Consider the following 15,141-nt stretch of genomic DNA (forward strand, 5'->3'; position numbering starts at 1 on the left):
CAGGTTTAGTTTCTTGACTCTCCCTGCCCTCCTTTGCTCTAAGACAACATCTTTCTTTTCCCTTCTGATGAGGAGGAAAATTGTTCCTCTGGGTGCAATTTATAAAACTCCAGTGTTTTTCTCAAAGTGGGAGGAAGTGTTGTCCTCTTCTCATTAAGGAAGTAGGACCGCTACTGCTTCTGTGTATTCAGTCATAGCTTGAGCTCTTATGAACTAGCTCAGAAAGAGATTTTATAAGATGCCGTTACCGTTACAATATAAGAATTTTGAGATGAAAATTAAGCTGGTAATTAGTTGTCATCAGTGCATTTCTGGCCAGAATTTGAGGGGAAGAGTGTACCATTGACATTGTCATTTGACTTCCAATGTGACATGGAAATTAAACAGGAGGATCCTCTGTGGCAGAGCAGAGCAGACCCCCTTCTGCCTTTATTTGCTTCCCATAACCACACATTTAGAAAAGTTCCTTAATTCCTTTGCCATTAGTCTAATGAGGAAATAAAAACTAAATAAGATTAGAGGCTTTGCCTGAAGCAGCTTCAATGTGTTCTCTCATTTTGAAGCTCAAGCTTAAAATCTCTTTTAAAAGCAATCACTTAGTTCTGACTGTGGAATTGAGAGAATTATAGACGTTCCAGAAAAATCACAACTGGACTCCTAATACTAGAGTGAGTAGTGTACCTCTAGCAACTACTGGACAAATGATCACAGGATTTTACAGGCATGTTGGTATTTAGTAGTTTATACTCAGACTTGTCTAGTGATGTAATAGCCATATGAAATTCTATGATTTTTACAGCTTTGGACATGCACATGATGGAAACAAATTGACATGAAATTATATTTAATAGTTTTAATATATTGTTTGATATTCGTTGAAGTCATTCACATCTAGTGCACTCTGAGTATGTCACACAACACAGGCCAGTGGGGCGCACTACCCATAAGACCCCTTATTGCTCTGCCGTATATATGAGACGCACAGAAAACTTTTCTTCAACAAATGAATGTCACAAAATGGCTCCATCTCTGTATGAGGGCACTCACATATTTTCAACAATGCCTTGATTCAGGAAAAACAGTTCTCTGTCCCTATGATTCAGTTGTTGGAAACATCTTGAACAAGGCTTAATCTCATCTTGGTTTTGGCCACATGCTATTTCTCATCTCTAAGTTCTCAAAATGTACCTCTCAATGATACTTTGTCTAATTTTTATCTAAATTAATTCTCTTTGTCCCTTTTCCTTTATTCTTTCTCATGGCATCCTACTTTTTACTTTATAGCACTTGTAGTTATTAACTTATTTGTTTGTTTTTGAAAGTATGTCTCTCAACTAGACTGTGAATTTCAGTAGAGCACGGGTTATGCCTATTTTGTTCACCACTGTACACTTAGCCCCTAGCATATGCCTGGCTCAGACTGGGTGGTCATTAGTAATGAATGAATGAATACATGAATACATGTGCAGGATCCAGCTAATAAGCCATCTTTTCCTAAGGGAAGACAGTATGATATATGTAGTGAGAGAAACACATATTATCAGTTTACACTATTTACTAGCTGGCAGATCACTTATTTGAATGTGTTTCTTCATCGTGAAATGGAGAAAAATATACTGACTTTACTTAGCTCAAAGGAATGTTAGGAGAATTAAATGCAGTGATGAATGCAAAAATACTTTGGGAACTGGAATGTGCTGTGTCATGCTTATTATCATTACTTTTCATGACTTTATGCTGCAATCATTAAATATATAGACAAATTAATGGATGGGTCAATTAGTGAATTTAGGATCAAGTTGACATAAATAATCCACAAAAATCACTCCATATTAAAAGCAGAGAATGCTTTCAGTGAGTTGGACAATTAGACTGAATGATGTATAAAGCTGGTGTTTATGTTGAAAGCTAAATATCTACATTTACTTTATTAAAAATCTTTCTGAAACATTGTTCCCCATGTTTATAGATTTCTTATATCATATTTAAATTCAGAGCTTTTAAATATTAAAATTGGTCTGGTACTTTATAAACACCCTGTGCATCATATTTCCAGAGAGGAGAAATTTTACACACATACTATTTATACCTCCCGAAATCTGCTTTTATAGGATATTCTAGTTCATCATAATTTTCATCCCTGGTTATTTATTACTAGCCACATTTGCATGAAAACAATCTTTATTTCCTCAGAGTTCATCTGTGCCTGTAGTTTATCCCCCACCTAAAGTCATAATTCTTTGTTAGTGACACCCTGATTGTTTGCTGGGTAAATGATTATGATGTTGCAAACAGGATTATGACTTTAGCTGGGGAATAACCAGCAGGCATAGATGAACTCTAAGGAAATAAAGATTCTCCTCTTTTAATGCAAATGTCTTCCATAGTTAAAGGAAGGGAGAGAATATTCCTACTGTTCTCCATGAAGTGACAGTTATGTTTAAAATGAAAAGAATTAATTGATTGATGGGTTATCTTGTGTTTCTTTTTTCAAATACGTATAGAATATACACTAACAGTTACGGAAACATAGTTCTGAAAGGGATCTCTGGATGCTCTCACTTCTGCTAGAAGGAAACAATATGTGTATTGCTTTCTATCCAGAGAACAAATATACATTATTCTAAATACAAATACTTAGAAAGATTTCCAAGAGGGGAAACGTACCTCCTCCCTACTTTGCAATTAACCAAACCTTGTATGTTCAATGTAAGTTAAGGATGAAAGTGGTTTTTTAGGGTAAATTTTGATATAATTTCACATTTTTTAGGTAATTGTCATGTTTTTATAGGATAACAGTTTTGTTGTTGTTTATTCAAACAACAGCAGACTTCTAAAACAGCTTCTGTACTTAAAAATGAAACCTGCATGTGGAGGTGGGAGATGAACAGATGCACATTTTGTTTTTCAAGAGTAATCATCCCCTTTACTTTCTCCTCTGACTGCCTATGCCGTAGCCCTGGAAGAATGTCTTGTAACTGAGGCTACTGAATCAGTTAGAATTTGGTTTAGTTTTGTATTACAGGAAACACCAAATAACAGTGGAGTAACATAGAAGTTTATTTCTCTTGTATGTAAAGTCTGGGAGGAGGCACTCAAAAGCTGAAATGGCAGCTACCTCTTACTATGTCGTTTCCATCCTCAGGGTCACCACATTGTCCAAGGTGGTGGTAGATCTCCAGGCGCCTGAATTCAAGGCATCAGGAAAGGGAAAAATGGAGAGAGCATAATAAGCACCTCACAGCTGAGGCAGCTTCCTTTAAACCAGTCTTCCTAGAAGTCTCACACAACACTTCTGCTTACATCTCATTGGCCAAGACTTAGCCATGTCTAGATGCAAAAGATTTCGGAAATGTAGTCACTTAAGTGGGCACACTGCTGCTCAGAATAAAATTGGGGTTGTGTTGCCAGGGAAGATGGGGAGAGTGGATACTGAAGGCAACTGACATCTGTGTCTCAGCCTCTCATGTTATCCTCATTACTGATCCACAGCTGCTTGCTTTCAGAATATATGCATTTTGCAGTTAATGTGGTTGGAAATATGTGGTAGAAACCAACCTTTAGAGATTTTAATAAGGCAAATTTAAGAGACACTGCTATACTTAAACCACTCCATTTCTTGTATAAATCGTTCCTCTTTTTTAGTCTGAAAGACATACTTTAGTTACACAAACATAGACCTCATCATTATTCAGCTTCACGTTTTCACTTTAGGACTTGAAACGCATTCCACATCTCTCTAAAGTTCAGTCTTTGGGCTAATGCCCAAATCCAATCTGTTTGGCAAAGACTTTCAACGCACTCTGTTAAAAATACTGTGATATGAAATATTTGTCTTAAATGAATGTTCCAATATTAGGGTATGTTGAAACCTATGATGTTGAAAATTTTGACGAGAATACACAGAGAACAAATATAAAATAGTTTCTTCTTATAGGAATATTGAATATTAGTATAGTAGAGCCAGAGGTTACAGATTGTCTCAGAGATAAAGGCTCACGGTTGTATTTCCATATAGCAGTGCTTAAATCCTTCACGGTCCATGTAAAAATGAGAGATTAATTGCTTTCAAACTGAGTTCTGGGGACTCTTAGGGTTTCTTGATCTGAGGAAGGAATATAAAGGGGGACTGAGTTGCTCAACAAAAGAATTTATGCTTGGATTTTTTTATATAAAGAGATTCTTTGTAAGACAAGAAAATTCTGCCACAAAAGTTGGAGATCAGTGCCCTAGAGTCCTAGAAGATCCCTGGGCCCCTTCTCAGGCTGGTATTCTGGGATTTTTGTTATCACAGAATGTTATATGTTGTTAAGTGACTGGATTTACATCTGTTTGCTGTAAAACCAGACTCCCAAGAACCACGGAAAGAAGGTAGTTTCTCCTCTTCAATTCATTGAAAGTTATCCAAAAATTATCCAACTTTAGGCAGCCATCCATATTTCTGACTTCTAGGAAGATATTTTTTTCTTCAAGTACAGAAACCTACTCAAGATACTGAAAGTAAAGTGGGTTTATTTTAGTGAGAAGGGGAATTGTATGAAAATCCAAGAATAGAAACAATAGGAGAGCTGGCCTCACAGGAGTTTAGGGTTCCAGGACCTGAGGCAGCTCTCCCTCAGGACACTCATGGGTCCCTACTTTTTGGAGCATATTAGCTCTATTTTTTCCCTACTGTCTAACTTCTTATGTTCACTCATACTTTCTGCTTATGCCCAAGGATTTAATTTATTATGGTTCACTCAGGCCTCTAACTGCCTCACAGCCTCCCTCTCAGCTCTACTCAGGCAGCTAACTGTTTCAGTCCCGTGAATTGGTTTTTCAGTTCTAAATCCAGAGAGAGAAGTTGGATTGTCCAGTTTATATTTTAAAGCCAGGCAACATGATAGCCTAAGGAGGGCCCAGGGCTGGGTCAGACTCAAACAGTTGTTGCCAGGCCACGGTGAGGGAGAGAGAGAGAAGAACAATTTGTTATAAGACATGGCTTCTGCATCTCAGCAGGCCCAGGGCTATGATTCAAGGGAGTTTTTAAAAAGTTAAGTGGATCTGATATGCCATCAACTTCTCTGAAAGACCCTTAGGGAAGAAACTAAGTGTCAAAGAGAGAAGGTTTATAGGACAGAGCTCTAAATGTGGGGATGGGTATGAGGAGATGAGGAAGGGGACAGTAAAGGAAAGGGTATTAAGGGCTGGTGGCATGTCAGGACCACCCTAACTGTATGGGAACAGTGCAGGTGGTACGTCCGGTCTCAAACAGCACCAACCTGAAATGCAGGTGCTCTTACTAGACTTCCTCAAGGCCATCCTCTCACATGTGACTCCAGTGTAAATACTGCTCTATTCTCAAAGAGCCATCGCTGGAAATGAGTAACCTGGAGCTTCATTCTAATTTTGTTCTCTAATGTCCTCATCATCGACACTTTTTCATTTCCAGGACTGATCTACTTGACAACTATGAAGGGAAATTTCACACCGAATTCCCCTCAGGGCAGAGTTTCTCTGGAGGTCCTGGCAGACTTTCAAAAGCAATATGACAAATGTGGCAGGTGCTTTCCCTTGGCTTGTCAGGCATCGAGGGCCAGATGATTCTGACGGGAGCTCAAGCCTGTCTCACACAGATTCCCCTTGATTGGTTCTTGAAATGGCCCCATTTTCTTCTTTATAGAAGAAGAACTAAACCTCAACCAGATGCTTGTGATTAAAATAGGGATAATGATAATCGAAATTTTATCAAGGATATGTCTCCTCCTGCTATCAGATAAATGCCAAGGTGAAAATGAGCCAGTTATCTGCAAATAAACATTGTGCTGGGGGTAAATGGTTTATTTTGCAAGTTTGAAACAATTATACTTTGACAGCATCACTCTCCTCTCAAGATTTTAGGTTTATTATAACATCATTAAAAACACATTTAGTTGGTATTAGTGAAACACATCATTGCACTGTTACGTAAAAGACAATTTGACATACAGCTAGTCAAAAACAGTCTCAATTTAATTTTCCATATTTCTAAAATATATTTTCTGTCTTTTCATGAATAAAAGTATCGAATTCACTGAGACGTCTTTGAATAGATGAAATTTTATTTTCTTTTTCTATAAACAAGAATGATAGACTATAACCATACCAAATGGCCAATTCTTTATTGTGTGGTATTTCCTGTTCTAGAATGTAAAAATAGAAATGCTCCAGTTTTTTAATTAGATTTACAGAAATTATTCTACTACACCAGTCAACGTAAATGCTACCTCAGAAGAAGAAATGTGTTTTTGCATTTTCTTTATGGAATCTCAACTGTGCAAAGTTTAAATCCAGGTTAAGCATGTAGTTTCTTGGAATAAATACCTTTTGGAATACCCACCACAGATTTGCTGGGAGATTTGTTTATAAAGGAGATAGAATTCCCATCTCTTGTTCAATCCACCTCTTAGAGAGAGGACAGCATACTGTTATATCTTCCATTGAAAAATAGTTATATTTCAACGCATACCCTCTTTAGCCATTCCCCTCGCAATCATTTTTGCTCCCTCCATAGTAAATTCCTCAAAAGAGATGCCTATATACCACTTCCATTTCCTTACCTCCTGTGTTTTCTTTGACCATGAAATTAGGCTCTTGTTCTCACCATTTGACCGTGATGTTCTTCTCAGTAGCGACCTCCGTATTTCTCAGAGCTCATCTTAGCCTCTCAGCATCATTTGATGTGGTTGTACTCCATCGCCCTTGACACCGTTCTTCACGTATCCTTGGGGACACCACACTCTCATGATTCCCTTTTTATCTTACTGACAGCTCCTTCATAGTGTTGTCTGAAATTCTTCTCCTTTTTCCAGCTTCTACATGTCAATGTGCTCAGGGCACAATCTTGTGACCTCTTATATATTTATCTCTCTAAGTGATCCTATCCAACCTGAAATACATAATTTCACCTTAAAAATCACTCGTTGACTCCAGATTAAGATACTGTCATGCCCAAAACAGAACTGTGGATTTTTCTTTGCAAACTGGCTCCTCCTTTGGTCTTCCCCGGTTTTTAAATGACAGTGCTGTTCACCTAATTGCTTGGGCCAAAGACACTACGAGTCACTTTTGAACCTTACTCTTGCTCACAGGCTCATATCCATTCTGCAGTAAGTTCTGTTAACTCTACTTTAAAACATATCCTGAAAATTGCCCCTTCTAACTGCCCCTCCACCACTCCCACCTAACCCAATTCACTCCTCTCACGCTTGACCCAATGTCTCTACTTCACAAAACAGCCAGAATTATCTTTTAAAAATGAAGATCAGATTGCATGCCTCCACAATGCAAACTCCTCCACTGGCCTCACTTTACAGTTAGAAAGAAAGCTGGAGTTTCCCGAAGGCCACCAAGGCCTCATATGATCAGGCCCCTACCTATCTCTAGGGGCTCATCACCTGCCCCTCTTCCTTGAGCTCACTCTGCTGTGAGAACACCGGCCTGCTTGTTGTTATAAAAAGGTTCTAGCTTTAGGAGCTTTGCACACACTTTCCCTTCTATAACGCTCTCCCCCCTAGATCCTTGCGTGGCTCCCCCTCTTCAGGTTCAGGTCTCATCTCAAATCCTTCTCAAAGAAGTTTCATTGGCCACTATTTCTAAAGGAGCCATATACCTCTTCACTCCAGCCCCTTACACGTTAACTTTTCCCTCAGTATTACTACAGCAAGCATTTGTTCACCTTTGTACTAGTATTGCCTATAAGCTTCCTGAAAGCATAGGCTGTGTCACTCATAACCATGTTACCAGTGTGTATCTGGCATGAGAACATTTATTAGTAAATATCATTATTCATTAGTGAATCTTGATTAACTGAAGGAATGTGTTTTCTTTGCAAAAGTCTGTAGAGAGAGCAGTTGGTAGGAAAAACTTTCTGCGGTACTTTCATAACATATATTGAGAACTTTAATGTATTGTAAGCATTTTTCATCACCTCACAACGACCCCACATGGTAAGTACTATTCTTAGCCCCCATTTACATAAGAGGAAATGGAGGAACCAAATGATTAAATAATGTGCCCAGTGTTCCCAGGCTAGTAAGTGAGGATACTGGATTACAAATATAGACCTTCTGATTCCAGAGTCTATTTGCCAACATGTTACTACAATACTTACTTGCTCCTTCTTCGCACTTCAGTAAACTTTTAAAAGGTAGTTTACTTTTGATTTATGGAACAGATCTTAACTTTAGGTGCGAGGGTTGGATCTAGGGGTTTTAGTAAAATATATGAATATAGCATTATTATAGGGAAGTCATAGTTTAATTCTTAAAAATGTGTTTCCTTGAAAAAAAATTTTTTTATATCCTACATTGCCTTGAACCTAATAGATATTCAATAGCTCTCGGCTGAATAAAATATCAAAAGCAAAATCTAGATATGTGATAATATTTATACTCTTCGCATTACAGGGTCATTTTTCTTCCAAAGGTGGAATATATAGTTTTGTCAATGGACAGGAGGTGACTGGTGGGGAGGCTAAAGTGAGCATGTAGCCTTTTTGTCCTTGGCTGTAGGCTTAAGTACCACTTGGATCATCAGATTTCCTAGTACGTCTGCTCACAAAGCAATTCTATGAGGCACCTCATTTATACCAACAGTCAGTATCATCCACCTAATAAACATTTTTGACAATCCATTATATGCTAGGCCCTGAAGTAGGCTTTGAGGCATCAATGAATAAAGTATGAATCCTGCTTCAAGGAATTTATGGTCTGATAGAGAGGATAGACACACAAATAATTGCACTATGAATGCAGATTGACCTCACCTCTATGAGATTTGTGTTATGGAAGGCTTCACAAAAGAAGTGATGTTCAATTGGGTCTTGAGAATGAGTTAGATTTTGTCATCTCAACCAAGATAGTTGGGTGGGGGGTGAAAAGCATTCCTGGCAAAAATTATGTGGCAGAAATAGCTTACATATAGAGGGAAAAAATTGTCTTTGGAGGTTTCTCATTAATAAATTCATTAATTATCATTCAGTTCTGTATTCAGGCAAGTTATAGGCTGAAGATGGAAGGTTCTAAATTTCCACGTGCTAAGGTTAATGTTTGACATCAGGGATCAGTATATTCTTCTAAGCTCTAGGGTCTTGACATTCTATCCCAGAGGGACAGAAAGCAATAGAGTCTATTTTTCAAGTTATACATTAAGTAGTGATGACAGGATGGAAAAAGAACACGGGAGGCCTCCGCTGATACATGAGAACAACATACATGCAGCCATACTTGGCAGGGGTATGTCATTCAGCATAACAACAATGCTCTTCTTTGCCTTCTCAAATTCCTGAAAGAACAGTCATCACCAGAGACCTCTAGTAAAATGAGTGATGAGGTCATGGATTGTCTTCGTTTTTGATTTTGTGGAAGATGGGAAGCATTATCTGCACTGTTTGTTGAGATATTTATCTCCCGCATTGCCATATGCAGCTTAGATTCAACATAGAGAAAAATATTTTGTCAACGTGCTTGAAACTCTGCTCCATGAAGCACTGGTGGTTCCAAGAAGACCTGTCAGGATGGAGGGCATCAGGGAGCAGGGCTGTGATCCCTACACAAGTTTCAGTCACACAAACTCTACTTCTGTCTCTTCCTTATCACTCCTTTGTGTAAGACTTTTCTCCACCAAAGATTTCTCACCTAAAATGTTTAAATAGCACTATTCCAGTTCTAAGTGCACTATAATGATGAATGAGTCCTTCTTAGGACTGTTATTTTAATTGAGTGGAATAGCACTGTGTACATGCTTAATGCAGCATAATGCACAGATTGATAAGATGGACTGTGAAGCACCTTGTTTTGGAAAAACTCAGCCTGACTCAGAAGCTGTCATTGTTCTGATGGTGCACTTTTATTTTATCAATTTAAGAAACACTTTAACTTTGTAGCCTCTAGTTCTGATGAAAAGAGTTTAAGAGGAAACCTCTTAATGTGTGAAGTGACTCTACAACCTATTTTCATTCACTCATTGTTGTAAGAAGCTGAACAAATAAGAGAGACTTTTAAATTAAGAAGTACTCAATGTCAGAAGATTTTTTTCTATTTTTAGAGTGTTTGAAGATGTTTTTGGGGTGGACTTGTAGAGGTCAGACGGTCCAGGGCCTAGACCTAGACCAAAGACTAATTCCCTTGGTGGGATAGGCATAGGGCTCAGGCAAAGGGCCATCATCCAGGTATAGGCAAGGAGAGTAGACACACCGTAAATGAAGGGGAGGAGCAGTTAGCTCACCCCCTGCCTTCTGTCTGGTATTCAGTACAGTAAATGCGGTAAGATCAAGGCAGGACCACAGCAAGAGAAGATCAAGGGTATTGAAGAGATGATTGAAACAGAGCTCAGGAACAATGAGATACAAGGAAGCTTGGTCAGAGAATTAGGTTGAAGTCCATTTCTTAGCTTGAGGTCTCTGGGATATGCAGTAAGCGGTCCCTGAAGAAGCTTCAGGGAATTTATGAATCCTATGAAATTGTAAGCTTACATGATTTTGTACTGTGGAAAGAGTCCACGGCTTTCTTTAGAGTTTTAAAGTAGTTCACATCTGAACAAGTTTCAGGATTGCCGTATGGGACCCCAGATTAGATTGGACTAAGGCCAAGGTAGACTTGATGCTGAGATATCTGAATAACAAACTGCTTCCCAAGGGAGGATAGGAAGGGACCTAGAATGTGTGTAGGATTCAGCCTACAATGTATTTGATCCTGTGTAAGCACATAATAGGTTCTGGCTCTCAGGAAACTTATATTCTGGTAGGGTAGTCTAAATATAAAGAAGATAAGTAATTACAGATTGTGATTAGAGACATAAAATAAGTAAGAAGGATTCTGAGATTGCATTTGTTAGGACAGGCTGAGTTATGCTTCAACAGCAAACTTTCCCCTAAAATTAGTGGATGAATACAACTCATGCCATATATCCATTGCTGGTTCGCTGAGGCTATGCTCCACATAAATGTTATTCGAAGATGTAAGCTGATGAAATCTCTCCCATGTGGAACATTGTCAGTTACTATGGCATGGGGAAAGAGAGTGAAGCAATCAGACACTCCCTCTTTAAACTTCTGACCAGAAGTGACACATGTCACTTCCATTCATATTTCTTTGTTTAAAGAAAGAAAAAGAATGATTGGGAGGCTGCTTGAGATAAGGTAGTCAAGAAAGTCTTTTATGAAGAGGTGATATTTCAGCAGAGATCTGAAGGATAAGAAAAAGCAGGCCATGTGAATAAGGGAATGAGATGAGGAGAGGAAGAAGGTTCTAGTCAGAGACAACAACATACAAGGACAAGAGTGAGCTTGGAATTTTCTAGGAACATACAGAAGATTGGTGTCAACTGAAAATAATAGCGAGTAGAGGGGAGTGGTTGAAAATGAGGCCAAAAATGCAGGCTGGTATTTGCATTTCATTTTAAGGGCAATAGGAGGCCATTGGAGGGTTTTAAGGAGTCAATTGACACGATTGAATTCAGAGTTCAAAGAGCTCACTCCTGCTTCTCTTTGGAGAATTGATTATTGTGGGGCAGGACTATAAGAGGGAGAATGGTTTAGAGTCTATATATCTACACTAGTCCAGGGAAGAGTTGATGGTGGGCTTTGCTGGATTTAGACCAAAATATAGTTGGGTTACTTTATTTACTGAAGACTTTATGGCCCTTGTTTAAATCCAAGAATGGTTACAATAGTTTCTCTATACAACCACTTCTAAAGCCTGGAGGGGGCCGGCCCCGTGGCTTAGTGGTTAAGTGCGTGCGCTTCGCTGCCGGCGGCCCGGGTTCGGATCCCGGGTGCGCACCGAGGCACCACTCCTCCAGCCATGCTGAGGCCGCGTCCCACATACAGCAACTGGAAGGATGTGCAGCTATGACAGACAACTATGTACTGGGGCTTTGGGGGAAAAATAAATAAATAAAATCTTTAAAGCCTGGAGGGCAGGGATTCTCAGTCCTCACACACAGCTACCTGTAATTCTACTTTTTAGGACACTGAGTAGCTTCCAGGGGAGTTGTACCTGGGATTAACTCATTCTTTTGTGAGTTAATTGCCAATAAATAAGAAGTACTAGGAATGAGGGGGCCCTTTCCGTGGAATCTGGGATGGATGAGCTAAGATAATCCTATAGCCGCTGTTCTTTCTTTTACTTCAAATAACATCATGGCCCTTAATAGTTCATTCATTCACTCATTTTCCCACTACGTTCTAAATGCCTGGGATGTCTGAGGCATTGTTCTGGACACAGATAGTCAAAGATAAAGAAAATACTTTCCTTTCCTCAGTGATCTTACAGTCTAGTGTGTGTGTGAGAGAGAAACAAGGACACAGATAATGATAAATATTCTGAGATTAGATTTACTGTTCTGAACAGATTTTCTAATAATTTGTCAAAAGATTATGTTGCTGAATGCTGGCTCTTCCCCAGTGGTCCTCACCTGCTAGGGACAACGATGATTCCAGCCCTCCTTGGGTCACATGGGTCTCAGGAGATGAGCCTTCTCACAACACTACAGATTAACTAGTCTTTGCTTACAAATCACGAGAGAGACATTGTGTCATCACTTGATTATACCCAGGAGTCCAGAAAAATGCTATAATGGCATTTTACTAGCCCATAACAAAAAAAAAAAAAATGGTATTTATGTGGAGATAACAAAAAAAATGTTATTTATGAGGACATTACAAAAGACCTCTTATTATATGTATTAGTGATATGTCCAGACCTAGGCCTGGTGATATTGTTGTTGCGGAAAGTCACCTTACACTGAAAAATCAGGAAGTCTTTGAAAACCTGGCTTCAACTGTTTCATTATTATTATTATTTTATTGTTATTATTGCTATTATGTAGCAATGTTTGGCCCCTCCAGTGGGTTTTTCACCAAGTTCACTGGAAGCGCTGCTATGTAAGGCTGTGCAGTTTATGCTGGATCAAGGGGAGGAGTCTGGATTAAAATCCACCTTGTACTCTGCTTGACGAGCCGTAGGCCCTCATGAGGGATCTACATCCGCCTGGATATCTTTTTGTAGTTGAAAGGTGTCCTGTAGGTAACTGGGACCTGTTCACCTGAATTCAGGCAACAAGAACACTTGGTCTGAGTAATAGAGCACTCGAAAACCTCCTGTGTCCCATGAAATCCCGAGTGTGCTTTCTGGATCCTCAATCCAGAAGAGGGTCCCAGCTGATGAGGTACCTTGGTGACACAGAGAGTGACTCCATTCGAATGGGTTTCAAGAGTGAATAGAGTGCCTGATGCCTTGATGAAATTGGTCTTGACTAAGGCGATAGTTTGAGTAGGAAGATGCGAGGTGTAGAGAGATATGGAAGACATCCAAAGCCACCCTGATAGTCAAGTCGGTCTTGATGACCAGTGACAGGATTATGGTCCAAGCCAGATTAATCTCCCATTTATTCATCATATAGTGAGGGCTTAGTCTCCGTGTTTTTCAGCAGTTGCAAAACAAATGAAAGCCCATCATCAAGGTCTTCAGGGTCTGTATTAGAGCTGGAGTCAGGGAATATGTTAGCGCCATCTTGTTCTTCCTTACCCTCTTTTATCCCATATGTAACATAGGAACAGTTATTCCTACCATTTGTGAGGATGGGAAAACAAGAGAAACTGTTTTCCTAGTGTTTTGCAAAGTGCTCAAAATATAGCAGGCATTAACAAACTTAAGAAGTGATGTTGAAGCAATGCAGAGGGAAGACGCAGTAGTGGCAGCGGCAGTAATCATACCATGAAACTCGGTTTTCAGCTGGTGCCTTGTTTCCCTCTGACAGCTGGTTAAACTGAAGCTTGATTCAAATCCCAACCCCTCAGCTTTATGAAAGCCCACCATTTCTCCAGTTTCCTGGAGTTTGCAGCCTCATCCTTCTCTTTGTGTTTATTCCATATCAACATATATCCTTTCAGTTCCACTTGCTCAGTTGCAACTGTGGAAGAACCACACTGCTTTCCTCAAGAAGTCTTCTTGCATCCAGACTTATCTGGAAGGCTGCCATCTTGTTAAAGATTTCTTTTGGGGGGAAAAGTGGATGTACATTTTGTGGAGGATATCATATCTCTTTTGGTAGAAAGAAGGGAATATTAGGCTAGACTGGCAACAGCTTGGTGTGATGGACAAGTAAAAGAGCAGTGGAAGATGGCTGTCTAGTTTTAAGTCAAACTTGGAGATGGTGCTGTCCTTTACAGGAATGTTATAACAAGTGACAAACTTCAAAAAGAACACTTTATATGATTCTATGTTTAAGTTATGCCATAATATTTCCCAAGTATATTTTTCGCCACGGTTAAAACTACCTACTCCCAGCATTGAATGGATGATTTCTAACTTTTATTAACTATAAAATTAGATTAATTTGAGATTTTACTGTTTTCTTTTGTGATTTGATATCATTCAGAAATGATATCTATGGTATGTATAGAACAAGACCTTTAGTATGCCAGTTTATCAAAAATACATGGAATTAGACAAATATAAATCAATTTATTTACGTCTGAAAATAATACAGTAATATGTCTTTAATTGATTTGCTTTGGAATGTTAATTCAGAGGCTTATTGGGAAACCAGTCTAGCTCTGATATGGAGATAATGGACTGCTAATTGCCATGCATTTGAGCCTGTGAATATCTTGTTTCCTACCCGCAATGTTCCCTCCTGTTGGCATGTCTGCAAAGCATATCAACCTGAGCTATTGGATAATGTTAAAGTGCTTAAGGCATTAAAATCTCCAGCCATTTCACTCTCATCTACTGTTAAAGTGTTTTTTAGTATTTCAGAAAAGAATCATTGGAACAATTAGCTATCGTAGAGAAATGATTCTCTTTTAACGCCACGTAGTTTATACATGGAGCCATTGGTAATAAGGACATACAAGTTGGATCATGGGGCTGGCTGGGAACACATTTATAGCAAGAGTAAAACAGAGGAGAAGTTATGAATTCTCAAAGATGGTGACTATTTGAACTTTGATCAAGAAAAATAAAATAGTGATTTAAAGGCAGAAATTTTGCCCAAATTTCCAAGTTGACCAATGGGTTATATGGGGTGTTTGTTCACTAATCATACTTCTGACAGAGGAGAAAGAATGTTAATAGAAAGTTAAGAGCTAGGATTGACCTGAAAGATCAATTTAACCCA

This window comes from Ceratotherium simum, chromosome 15 (genome assembly GCF_057802395.1).
Source record: "Ceratotherium simum simum isolate JZ-2026a chromosome 15, ASM5780239v1, whole genome shotgun sequence".
Taxonomy (NCBI): domain Eukaryota; kingdom Metazoa; phylum Chordata; class Mammalia; order Perissodactyla; family Rhinocerotidae; genus Ceratotherium; species Ceratotherium simum.